The sequence below is a fragment of the Macrobrachium nipponense genome, chromosome 3 (genome assembly GCF_015104395.2).
Source record: "Macrobrachium nipponense isolate FS-2020 chromosome 3, ASM1510439v2, whole genome shotgun sequence".
NCBI classification, from domain to species: Eukaryota; Metazoa; Arthropoda; class Malacostraca; order Decapoda; family Palaemonidae; genus Macrobrachium; species Macrobrachium nipponense.
The window spans coordinates 42647782-42658531 of record NC_087202.1 but is presented as its reverse complement, the minus strand read 5'-3'; positions in this window follow the sequence as shown (position 1 = coordinate 42658531).

Sequence of the window (10750 nt, the reverse complement as noted above, 5' to 3'; positions counted from 1 at the left end):
CTAGGTGCCTTGTGCCATGTGTTGGTACAGTTTGGTTCACGTGGCCCCTCTGTGGTTGTGTTGCTATCGCGTCCTAGGCCACCTACGATCATGTGTCCCATTAGGCACCTTACCCTCCCCCTTCCCTCCCTTCCACGTGGTAGGGAGGGGTCTGGTGGATCTCCTCGGTTGTCATGACAACCACCGTAGCCTCCCTCCCTCTCCCTCCGAGGGGGCCAGAGGAGTTCCGTACCAGCTGGGGGCCAGGGTGACCACTTGTCTCGGGTACCGGGTTACCCGACGGGTAGTAGTAGGGAAGGGTGGGGGGGTTCGGCCACCCCCTCTCTCTCTCTCGCCCGCCGCGTTCACAGCCGGGATTCCCTCCTTTCCCCCATTCCCAACCCGTTCCCCTACCGTAACGAACGGAGCCCCCAGCTGAAGCCGGGAGCCCCTTCGGTTAGAGGTCCATCTGGCTCCGCCAGCGGGCGGGGTGGGAATTACTAGTGGTCTATATTGCTTGCCTACTATATCCTGGTTTTCGCTACCGGAGGAGAGCTTGCTCCTTACCTGGGCACTCCTCTAGTAGTCGAAAAGTCATATCTTATTCTATAAGGAATATATACCCTTACTGATACGGTGATTTTATTTGTTTATTTATAGTTTTACGTACTATCTCCTCGTGGTTTCGTGGGCTCCTCACCACTCCTGCTTGGACCTTTTTTCCTGTCTCCGGCGTAAGCTGCAGACCCCAACCCCACCAAACCGCCTATCTAACCACACGTATTGTGGGCGGAGCACTAGTTTTAATCTAACTTACATACTCCAGCATGCAGCGGCGGAGTCTATGTTAGGCTTTTAAGTGTGTACCCCGATACTCATGTATCCCTCCACTTACAGGCTACTAACTGCCAGGATCCAGGCTGTAACGCTGTACTGGTATGACCCCCTGTGCCCATGATGGAATGCAGGACCCACGCCCCGTGTGCCACTACCCACAACGGGAGATTGTTTGGCACCCTGAGGCATGCCACCATCTTGCTTACCTGAACGTGAGTCAGCTTTTGGGTGGGGTAAGTAAACTCCAGGACATATTTCCTGTTATCAATGATTTACCCTTAGTTTTAAAGCTCCTTTAAAACCGTATATCCGCCGTTACAAGCTTCATATCACCTTCTTTTCAGGCTGCCGCCGTGAAAGAAGTCGCCCTAGCAAACCCTGAAAGCTTGGGTAGGCGGCGTTCGGCAAAACGCCGCCAAGGGCCAGCCTTACATTTTGGATAAGAAGCTGGCCATTCAGATCTTCCCCGGAGGCAAGGCGACGGGGTACGTTGACCCCATCTCAGCAGCCCCACTCATAGCTTCCATCTAGCAGGAGGGGCAGCAGGCGTTTGGGTCCGTTTCGACACAGGAGCCTGTTCCAGACGTCGCTAACCTGGATCTTAATCTTGAGGCCAATGGCGGTAGGTGCGGAGGATTTGTTGGTTGAGGTAGGTGTTTCGGGCGCTCAAGGTCTACCCTTGAGCTCCTGGATCTTCTTCCCTCTTCCTTCTTCTTCCTCTTTTCAAGGCTTCACGGGATCTGAGATCCCTTCGTGTTCACCCTGCTCTCTCTGTACCCCCGAAGGTGAAGGGACAGAGAGGGACAGAAGACCCTCCATAAGACGACTTCCAAGAAGTCGTCGTCTTCTTCGGCTAGGAAGTCTACGACATCCTACGCCGACGCGGTGGTGTAAGCCCTAGCTCTTCTCACTCGAAGAGCTCATAGAAAGCAAGGGCTTGCTAAGGAGACGGGCCGCGCTCCCGCCGAGCCAGTGCCTTCTCCGTCATCTACCGGATCCACTCCGGTAACTCCTGTTGGGGTGGCAGGACCTAGTGCTTTTGATCCCACCACTTTCTCAGCAGGAGTGTTGCAATAAGTGGGAGAGATGGTTGGCTCTCTCGGTACGAGATTTGAGCAAATGTTTGCTCAACTTTCTAGCACCATCAACCAATCTGGTCAATCAATCCAAGACCTCTCTAACCGGGTTAGAGAGCATGATGACCGTTTTGCTGGCCTCACTCAGGCCCCTCAAGCGAACTCCCCTGTGGCAGGTACTGGTCTACTCCAGCTACCTCCCCTTATGAATCCCTCCCCACCAGCCTTCTCTATGGATAACCCTTGGAGGGTGGCAGCTTATGCCCCCTTCAAGGATGGCATGATCTCCATTCCGGAGTGTGGAACAAGAAGGATTGAGGACTTCGAGTTCTACCCCCCCGGACTGACTCAGCCTTTCATAGGGTATGCTAGACTGACGGTGACAGCTCTCAATAGAGAGGATAAAATCTCTAGAGAGACTGTGCTTTATAGTAGGGATCACGCACAGAGGGAATGGGTTCACTGCCTGGAGGATTGGGATTGTACCAATACCAAACTCCAGGCATTCAAGAGCCCTTTCACTATCTTTGCCACGGAGGAGGAGGCTTCTCTTCCGTTCGCAACTAAGATAGTAGAAGCGACTCTCCAAGCAGTCCTTAAAGACGAACCCATGCCACAATTGAGAGAGGCGGAATCAACATCTCCGCTCTTTCCTTCCTTCGGAGAATTGTGGGAGAACCTGCCTGCCACTTTCTCAGTAGGTAAGCTGAAACCAGACTGTGCGATGGACCAGTTTGGCGAGAAGCTCCCGAGACTGCCTGATAGCCTTATTCAGGCAGAATTCGACGCCCGTACGAGATTTGGGAGATCACTTAACTCCCTTATCATCACGGAGATGGCTGCTCTTTCTTATGCTACTGAACCACTTTTCAAAATACTGGCTAAATCCCAGCTCCAGTCGGTTCAAGCTGATGCCTTCGACTTCTTTTCGGCTAGAAGGAATTGTCGAAAGCATGTATTGCAGGAGGCAACTATTAGGCACGAGCCTAATAGGCTTCTAGCTTCCAGCATGTGAGGTGCGGACCTCTTCCCAGAAGCTTCTGTGAATGAGGTGCATCACGAGGCTGCTAGGCTTAACCAGAGCCTTAGAGCCAGGTGGGGTATCTCTTCCAAAAGGAAGCAAGAGAGCGCCCCTGCTGCTGGTGGCAAAGAAATTGAAGAAAACTGGTAGGAGGTTCCCACCATACCAGAAACAGCAGCCAAACCAACAGGCACTTCATCCAAAGCTGTCCCAGTTACACCCCAACTGGGGGCAGCCATCGAACTTTCTCAAGCAGACACAACCCATTCTCCTGTTGTCTCCTCAGAACCAGCCCTCGACCTCATACACCGTCTCGCCAGCTTTCAACTCAATGTATGAGAGCCAAGCCTTCCCAACCTTCAACAGGTTCTCTAGGGGAAGCAGAGCGAGGGGTCACTTTCGCCAACGAGGTACAGGAAGAGCTGCAAGAGGCAAGCACTTCAGAGGAGGGCGCGGAGGTCAACCCGCTCAACAGCAGTGAGGCTCCCAGGTAGGAGGGAGGCTGTTCCTCTTCCGTCACAGGGGTGGGGGTTCAGCAAATGGGCACAGAGCATCGTGTCCAAAGGATTGGGTTGGAGTTGGATCAAAGATCATCCTCCAAACAAGTTATTCTATCAGATACCATCAAAGGAGTTGACAGATTATGCGGAGGAACTCCTTCAGAAAGGAGCTATTGCGAGAGTCAAGCATCTAAAATTTCAAGGTCGCTTGTTCAGCATGCCAAAGAAAGGCTCAAAAAAAAGAAGGGTAATCTTAGACTGTCAAAGCTAAACTCTTTCATTCGTTGCGACAAGTTCAAAAATGCTGACCATCTCGCAGGTACGGACCTTACTTCCCCATGGAGGGGCAGTCACCACCTCTATCGATCTTACAGACGCATACTACCATAGTCCCTATAGCCCAGAACCACTTCCGTCCATTCCTAGGCTTCAAACTAGGAAATCAGACGTTCTCCTTCAAAGTGATGCCCTTCGGTCTGAATGTAGCCCCCAGGGTATTCACAAAAATAGCAGAAGTGGTAGTTCAACAATTGAGAACACAAGGGATAATGGTAGTAGCGTACCTCGACGATTGGTTGATCTGGGCACCAACTGTCGAGGAATGCCTCAAAGCCACAAAGAAGGTAGTGCAATTCCTGGAACATCTGGGGTTCCAGATAAACAAAAACAAAATCCAGACTCACTCCGGAGTCTCGTTTTCAGTGGCTAGGAATCCAATGGGATTTATCCTCCCACAATCTGTCAATTCGGTGGTCAAAAGGAAAGAAATAGCCAAGTCTGTGAGGCAATTTCTCAAAAGCAAACAAGCTTCAAGGAGAAACCAGGAAAGAATCCTAGGTTCCCTTCAGTTTGCCTCAGTGTACGGACCATCCTTCTGAAAGCCAAGACTGAAAGATATAAATAGAGTTTGGCGGTCAAGAGCAAACGCCAAATCTCGGGAGTTGTCAGTGATCCAAGATCCTTCGCAACCAGCTCCGTCCATGGACAAAGTGAAGAATCTTGCCAAATTGGTTCACCCCTTCAATAAATCCCCTTCCGGTGTTAACCATTCACACGGATGCCTCCCTGTCCGGTTGGGGGGGATATTCTCAATTCAAGGAAGTTCAGGGGACTTGGTCCGTTCAATTCCGCCAGCTCCACATAAACGTTCTGGAAGCAATGGCGGTATTTCTTACCTGAAGAGACTCCTTCCCCCAAAGAAGTCTATCTAAGACTAGTTTTGGACAGTGCAGTAGTAGTACATTGCATCAACAGAGGAGGGGTCCAAATCCAAACACCCCCCCAAAAACGTGAATCATGTCATGACAGCCATCTTTGCTCTAGCAGACAAGCACAAATGGCATCTATCTGCCACCCACTTGCAGGGGTAAGAAATGCGATAACGGACGCACTGTCCGGTCAGTCCCTCTGGAGTCAGAATGGTCCCTAGAACGACAGGTCATTCGAGTGGATATGCCAGAGAGTCCCAGGTCTCCAAGTAGATCTCTTCGCCTCACAAGCGAACCACAAGCTCCCTTGCTATGTGGCCCCCAACCTGGACCCTCTGGCTTATGCCACGGACGCCCTGTCGTTGGACTGGAATCAATGGAAGAAAATCTATGTATTTCCTCTAGTGAATCTTCTTTTAAAAGTTCTGAGCAAGCTGAGGACTTTCAGGGACTAGTAGCTCTGATGCTCCAAGATTGGCCAAAAAGCAACTGGTATCCTCTGCTTCTGGAATTGGGTCTCCGACCTCAACGGATTCCCAATCCCAAGCTGTCGCAACCAGTACAAATGAGGACTGTGTTTCGCTTCCTCAGGAATTCTTCAGACCCTAACTTTATGGACTTCATGAAAGTTTGCGGCTAAAAAAGATGCTAACATTGATTCCACAAAAAATGCTCTTTCTGGAATCAGATAAAAGGGAGTCAACTATTAGACAATATGACTCAGCTATTAAAAAGTTAGCATCCTTCCTGAAAGAATCAAACACTACAACCATGACAGTTAACTTAGCTATATCCTTTTTCAGATCCTTGTTTGAAAAAGGCTTAGCAACTAGCACCATTACTACTAATAAATCGGCTTTGAAGAAAATCTTTCAGTTAGGTTTCCAAATAGACTTAACAGAATCTTACTTTACGTCTATTCCCAAAGCCTGTGCTAGACTTAGACCTTCTCAAAGGCCTACTTCAGTTTCATGGTTCTTAAATGATGTCCTCAAACTAGCCTCAGATACTGACAACTCGTCTTGCACATTCATAATGCTACTTAGAAAGACGTTATTTTTGTTAAGCCTGGCTTCAGGAGCCAGGATTTCAGAACTGTCGGCTCTATCCAGAGATGCGGGTCATGTAGAATTTCTCCCCTCAGGAGAAGTTCTACTTTCTCCGGATCGCAGCTTTTTAGCTAAAACAAAAATGAGGATTCCCTTGCAAGGTGGGCCCCCCTTGGAAAGTCATCCCACTTCTCAAGATCCTTCTCTTTGCCCAGTATCAACTTTAAGAGCCTTTCTATCTCGTACATCCTCTAGATCCTCAGGTCCTCTCTTTATGAGAGAAAAAGGTGGCACCTTATCAGTGAAAGGAATCAGGCAACAGATCCTTTACTTCATTAAACAAGCCAACCCTGAATCATTTCCAAAAGCACATGATATCAGAGGAGTAGCTACCTCAATTAATTATTTCCAACATATGAATTTTGAGGATCTTAAAAAGTATACTGGATGGAAATCACCGACAGTCTTTAAACGTCATTACCTGAAGTCCTTGGAATCTTTAAAATTTTCAGCAGTAGCAGCGGGAAACATAGTTTCTCCTGATGCTGCACAGTATAGTTGTAGTATAAGATCCAGGTCTCCTTTCTACCTACCTCGTCCAACATGCCTCACCCTAACTGCTATGCTCTTCGTGATACTCTAGCCTTAGCCGCTAGGATCTTATTGGTGGACTGCCCCTTATTTTTTTGCTAGGGGCACCCACATTGTATGCATATAATGTGCTTCAGTGTTTCTACCCTTTTTTTTATGCTAGGGTAGAACACAATGAGTTTGTATATTTTGTAAATAATAATTAAATTTAGTGAATCTATACTGTTCTGATTACCATTATACTATTATGTGCTACCATTTTCTAGTAATAAGCTCATTTTAAGTACTTTATGTTAATATGACAATTTGTCCAAAATTGCATTTTTCCTAACTATACAAACCTGAGGTCCTTTACAATAGGAAGGTACTAGCGGCAGCTGGATAGGTCGTAAGCTTTCGAACAAGGGGTTCGGTAGTTAACTGCTTGTACCGACAGGCTCTGCCCGCGGCTGCGCGACTGGTAGGTAAACAAATCACTTTTGCTTTTGGCCCAAGCAAAAACTGCAGAGTGAGGGGTGGCATGAGGTGGGGCTATGTGTAAAAGGACCTCAGGTTGTATAGTTAGGAAAAATGCAATTTTGGACAAATTGTCATTTGTTCCGACACGGCATACAAACCTTCGGTCCTTTTACAATAGGAAGACTCACTTCTTGGTGGGAGGAATCTGAGTCTTTTGTGAACAGACTGGTGTTCGCCCAACCTTGGAATGCCTCCCTGGTCGTAAGAGCGAGGGAGGGATCCAAGCCTCTGTCGATTGATCGGGTGTGCACCGCAGGATCAATGGTCAGACCTCTGGACCAAGTACTAAGAGAGAGGCAAGCGTATCTCTTCGTACCAGCAAACAAGAACAAGTTCCTATTTGCAAGAGGCCCAACATAAAGTTATGGTTTGTCTCTGTTGGCATCCACTTCCCCCCCCTTGTAGGAGGAAGTGGTGGATATTCGCTCCCATCCCTAGTGAAAGGGATAGGATGGGGCTCTGTCGAGTAGCTCACCGGCATCTCGTCCTTATCCAGCAAGGTGATGACCGTATCCCTCTACCCACAGGTAGAGGGGGAGAAAAAGATAGGAAGAGAAGCCAGTCACTCTCTCATTCACTTATCTATTCTTACAGTCACACCAGGACTCGATGCTGTTCAGCCTGCTAGGGTCTGGGTTAGCTAGACAACATGTTGAGCAGCCACCACGGGTCCTAAGGAAAACGATCCAAGGACCTGTGGGCAATATCCAAAAGGTAGAAGGAGGTGCCGGTGGTATGGTTGTACCAGACCCCTGCCTTCAGTACCTGCGCCACGGAGAGTTCTTGTGTAACTCGAGGGAGTGTACTTCTAGGTCATCTTGGTGCTGACGAAGAGTCTTCAACACTCAGCCTGGGATGTCGAGTTTCTTCAGAAAAGCGCGGTCGCGCTTTCACAGGACAAAGCAGCATCTCCTTCGCATCGAAGGCGGTGAGTCCATTAGGGAGGGGATTGTGAAGGACTCTAACCGATCGTCAGGAACCGAAGGGTTCAGAGTCTTCGCTACGAATTCGGTACGAAATCGAGCGTCACGAATCCCCATCCCCTGGATGCTTGACTTCGCATGAAAAGTCATGCAATTACCTCAGAGGAAAAGAAGGGAATGGTCGTATGACCTATCCCTCTTCTCGCTTCGGTGATGTCCTGTACCCATACTGGTCTATCCGTCTGCAGCGAAGTTGTTGTTCTCGGTAGTGGATAGGACACCGACACTCAATGGTGGGTGCGATGGTATGGGTACTGTGACAAGCCGTTAGGACGAAGAAAAGATTGTTATGGAACAACCGAACTAAGTCCACAGCGAAGTTCGTAACAGACTTGGGCGCTCTGACAGCTGCCGACTGACTGCGTTCGGTAGGAGGCAAGTTGTCCAAGCACCCGAGCAAGTCACGTGACCTTCGCCTTAAAAGGGTTATGCCAAGAGACTAAACAAATAATTTGTTCGTCACCGATGCCAGGAGGCAAGTGATGACTCTCTAAGGCATGTGCCCAACAGGCGAAAGTCAATTGCCTTCTAGAGACCGAGGTCCTTGATGGCAAGATATCTCATAGTATAGTTGATTCTCGGCTAAGGAGAAACAACACTATGTCGTTGAAGACGAAGGTGTACAGAAAATGCAACCTACGTCTTCACAGCTGAACCGAGAGAAGGATTCTCAAGATTCTGAACCTGTGCTACAAAGAGTGAGAACGCTAACCGCTATTCATTGCTGTCCGGTGAGGATCGTAGTTGCAATAAAAGCGGAGCGCTTTTCAGTAATGAAGACAGGGAAATACTGCCTGAAGAACTGCTTCTCATGGGCTGAACATTTGGAAGTAGAGCTGTCAGGTCGGAGAGTAGGCGATGTCTTCTGACATATCTGTTAATTCGGGGCGAGCAATGAATAATTGCACACCTACGAATACGAGATATTTTGAAGACAAACTCAGATGTCTGCAAAAATCAATTCGCATTATCGCGGTGCGATGCAGCGGTTGACTAGTACAGACTTACTGTTACCGTGCGGTAAACAGAAAGATGAAAGAGTCCAAGAGATATCTCTGTTGAAAATTCTCGCAATGTTCGAAGGCGATGAAATCGAGCGTCACAGCAGTAGATGGTCCTTCATTATTGCGAGAATCCCCGTTAATCAGAGACCTAAGTCCATGATTGTTGGGCAGAGATACGGTTCGGTAGTCAATCAAACCAGGGAGAGAGAGACGTAACCGACCGTGCATCTCTGAGACCTAGCTGATACTGAGCCGCTATCAGGCAGTTTTTCAATACGCAGTAGCTCTCGGTGACTCGTCATCCTGAGTTGCCAGGTAATCCATTATTCCACGAAGGAATGCGTTCGGCTAGAACCATCGAGCATAAAGAATACGCTCGAGCAATTATATTTAACCGAAACGGATTTCGGTAAATACAAAAGCTGATTTGGTGTTGTCATGACAATACCAAGTATCTAAAATCGAAACTGATAACTGCTGGGAGGTTGCAGGCAACCCCGAGTTGCAGTTCAATTAAGATACAATTCGTCTCGGTCACAAACCGTCAGAGTTAACTACGGTATGCGCCTACCCCCCGGACAGTTCAACTGTTAAAAGAATCATGTCGCGAGGGTAATATACGTAGTATATTTGTAGGGTTCTGTACCACGACCTCCATCCTAAATTCTTTTCCCCTCGAGGAATGAGAATAAGGATTGGAGATCGACCGCCTTCGTTCTCTAGTCAAGAGAGTGAAGGAGAAGTCTTTCCCAAAGGAAAGCTTCAATGGTGAACAGAATACCGAAGACGATAGTTCAAGCCAAACTGGAAGTTCCCGTCCGTTCTTCTCTATTCCAGGTTAAACGCCTACTGTGAGATACTCTTCTTTCAGCAGCAGTCTTCTTCCAAATGCTAGAAATTACAGGAATTCGAGCATAAGCGAGGTTCCCGATTATCGTGTAACAATTATCGGGGATTCTCGCTCACTTTGGACCGTGGTCTCGCCTAAGTGTTTGGAGATCGTAAAAAACTCGAACACTCTGAGTGCGCTAGAAATTCCGTAGAATTCTAAGCACTCTGCGAAACCCCCCACCGAATTCGTCAAACGATATCGGCTGGTGGTCCTCTCGATTCCCATAGGAATCGAGAAAGGGGCAGGATCCCTCCTCAACGACCGGGGCTTACGTCAGGTAGGACCCGAAGGTCCCCCCGGTAGCGCAGGCCCTAACGTGGGATCTTACAGAGAAATCTCTGTAGGATCCCTCCCCTTTCCCTCGTAGCCGTAAGGAGAGAGGGAATGGGGGAGGAATTGGATACTGGCTCGCCTTCCCAGCGGAACTAGCAGTTGGAGAAGAAAAGGAGCAGCCATCGCCTTACGGCGATGGCCTCTCAGAGCCTGGGAAAACGTATCGTCAGGAGAAAACGTTTTCCCCGAGGAGGGTTACGAACTCATACTGTAGGTAAGGGTCTGCCGCCACTGGTGAACGTCGTCTGGGTGGAGCTGATCGACACCTGACAGGAGAGAGCCGATACCGTCCTCCGACTCATTCCAGTCCTCGTCGAGGTCGAAACCTCAGGAGGACCGAAGGGGTATTCAAATACGGTGTCCGAAGACACGTAGAAACGCCTCTGTCACAGTAGAGGAGGTGAAGTAGCTTGTTCGACCGGCCAGAACTGAGAGAGCCTTCTTGTCCGAGACGAGAGACTACCTGGTTCAACACAGTCGGCAAGCTCCGATCGCGGCAGACCCACCGTCGATTTGGGTTCCCTCTCGGGCCCCAAAACGACTCGAGCCGAGACGTGGCTCTGCTGGTGGGAGCGGCGATCCTTCCCCGAGGTCGTTGTGCTGACGAATCAGCGCCATAACCTCGGCAAAGTTCCTCTGGATCTCGGAAGTCACAGCATCTTGCAGAGTGGGGACGTTAAGCCCTTCGAACAAGAGCATATTCCGAGAACCTTCCTCCTAAGAAGGGGGGAACAGCGACAGCCCTCTCGGTCTTCCCC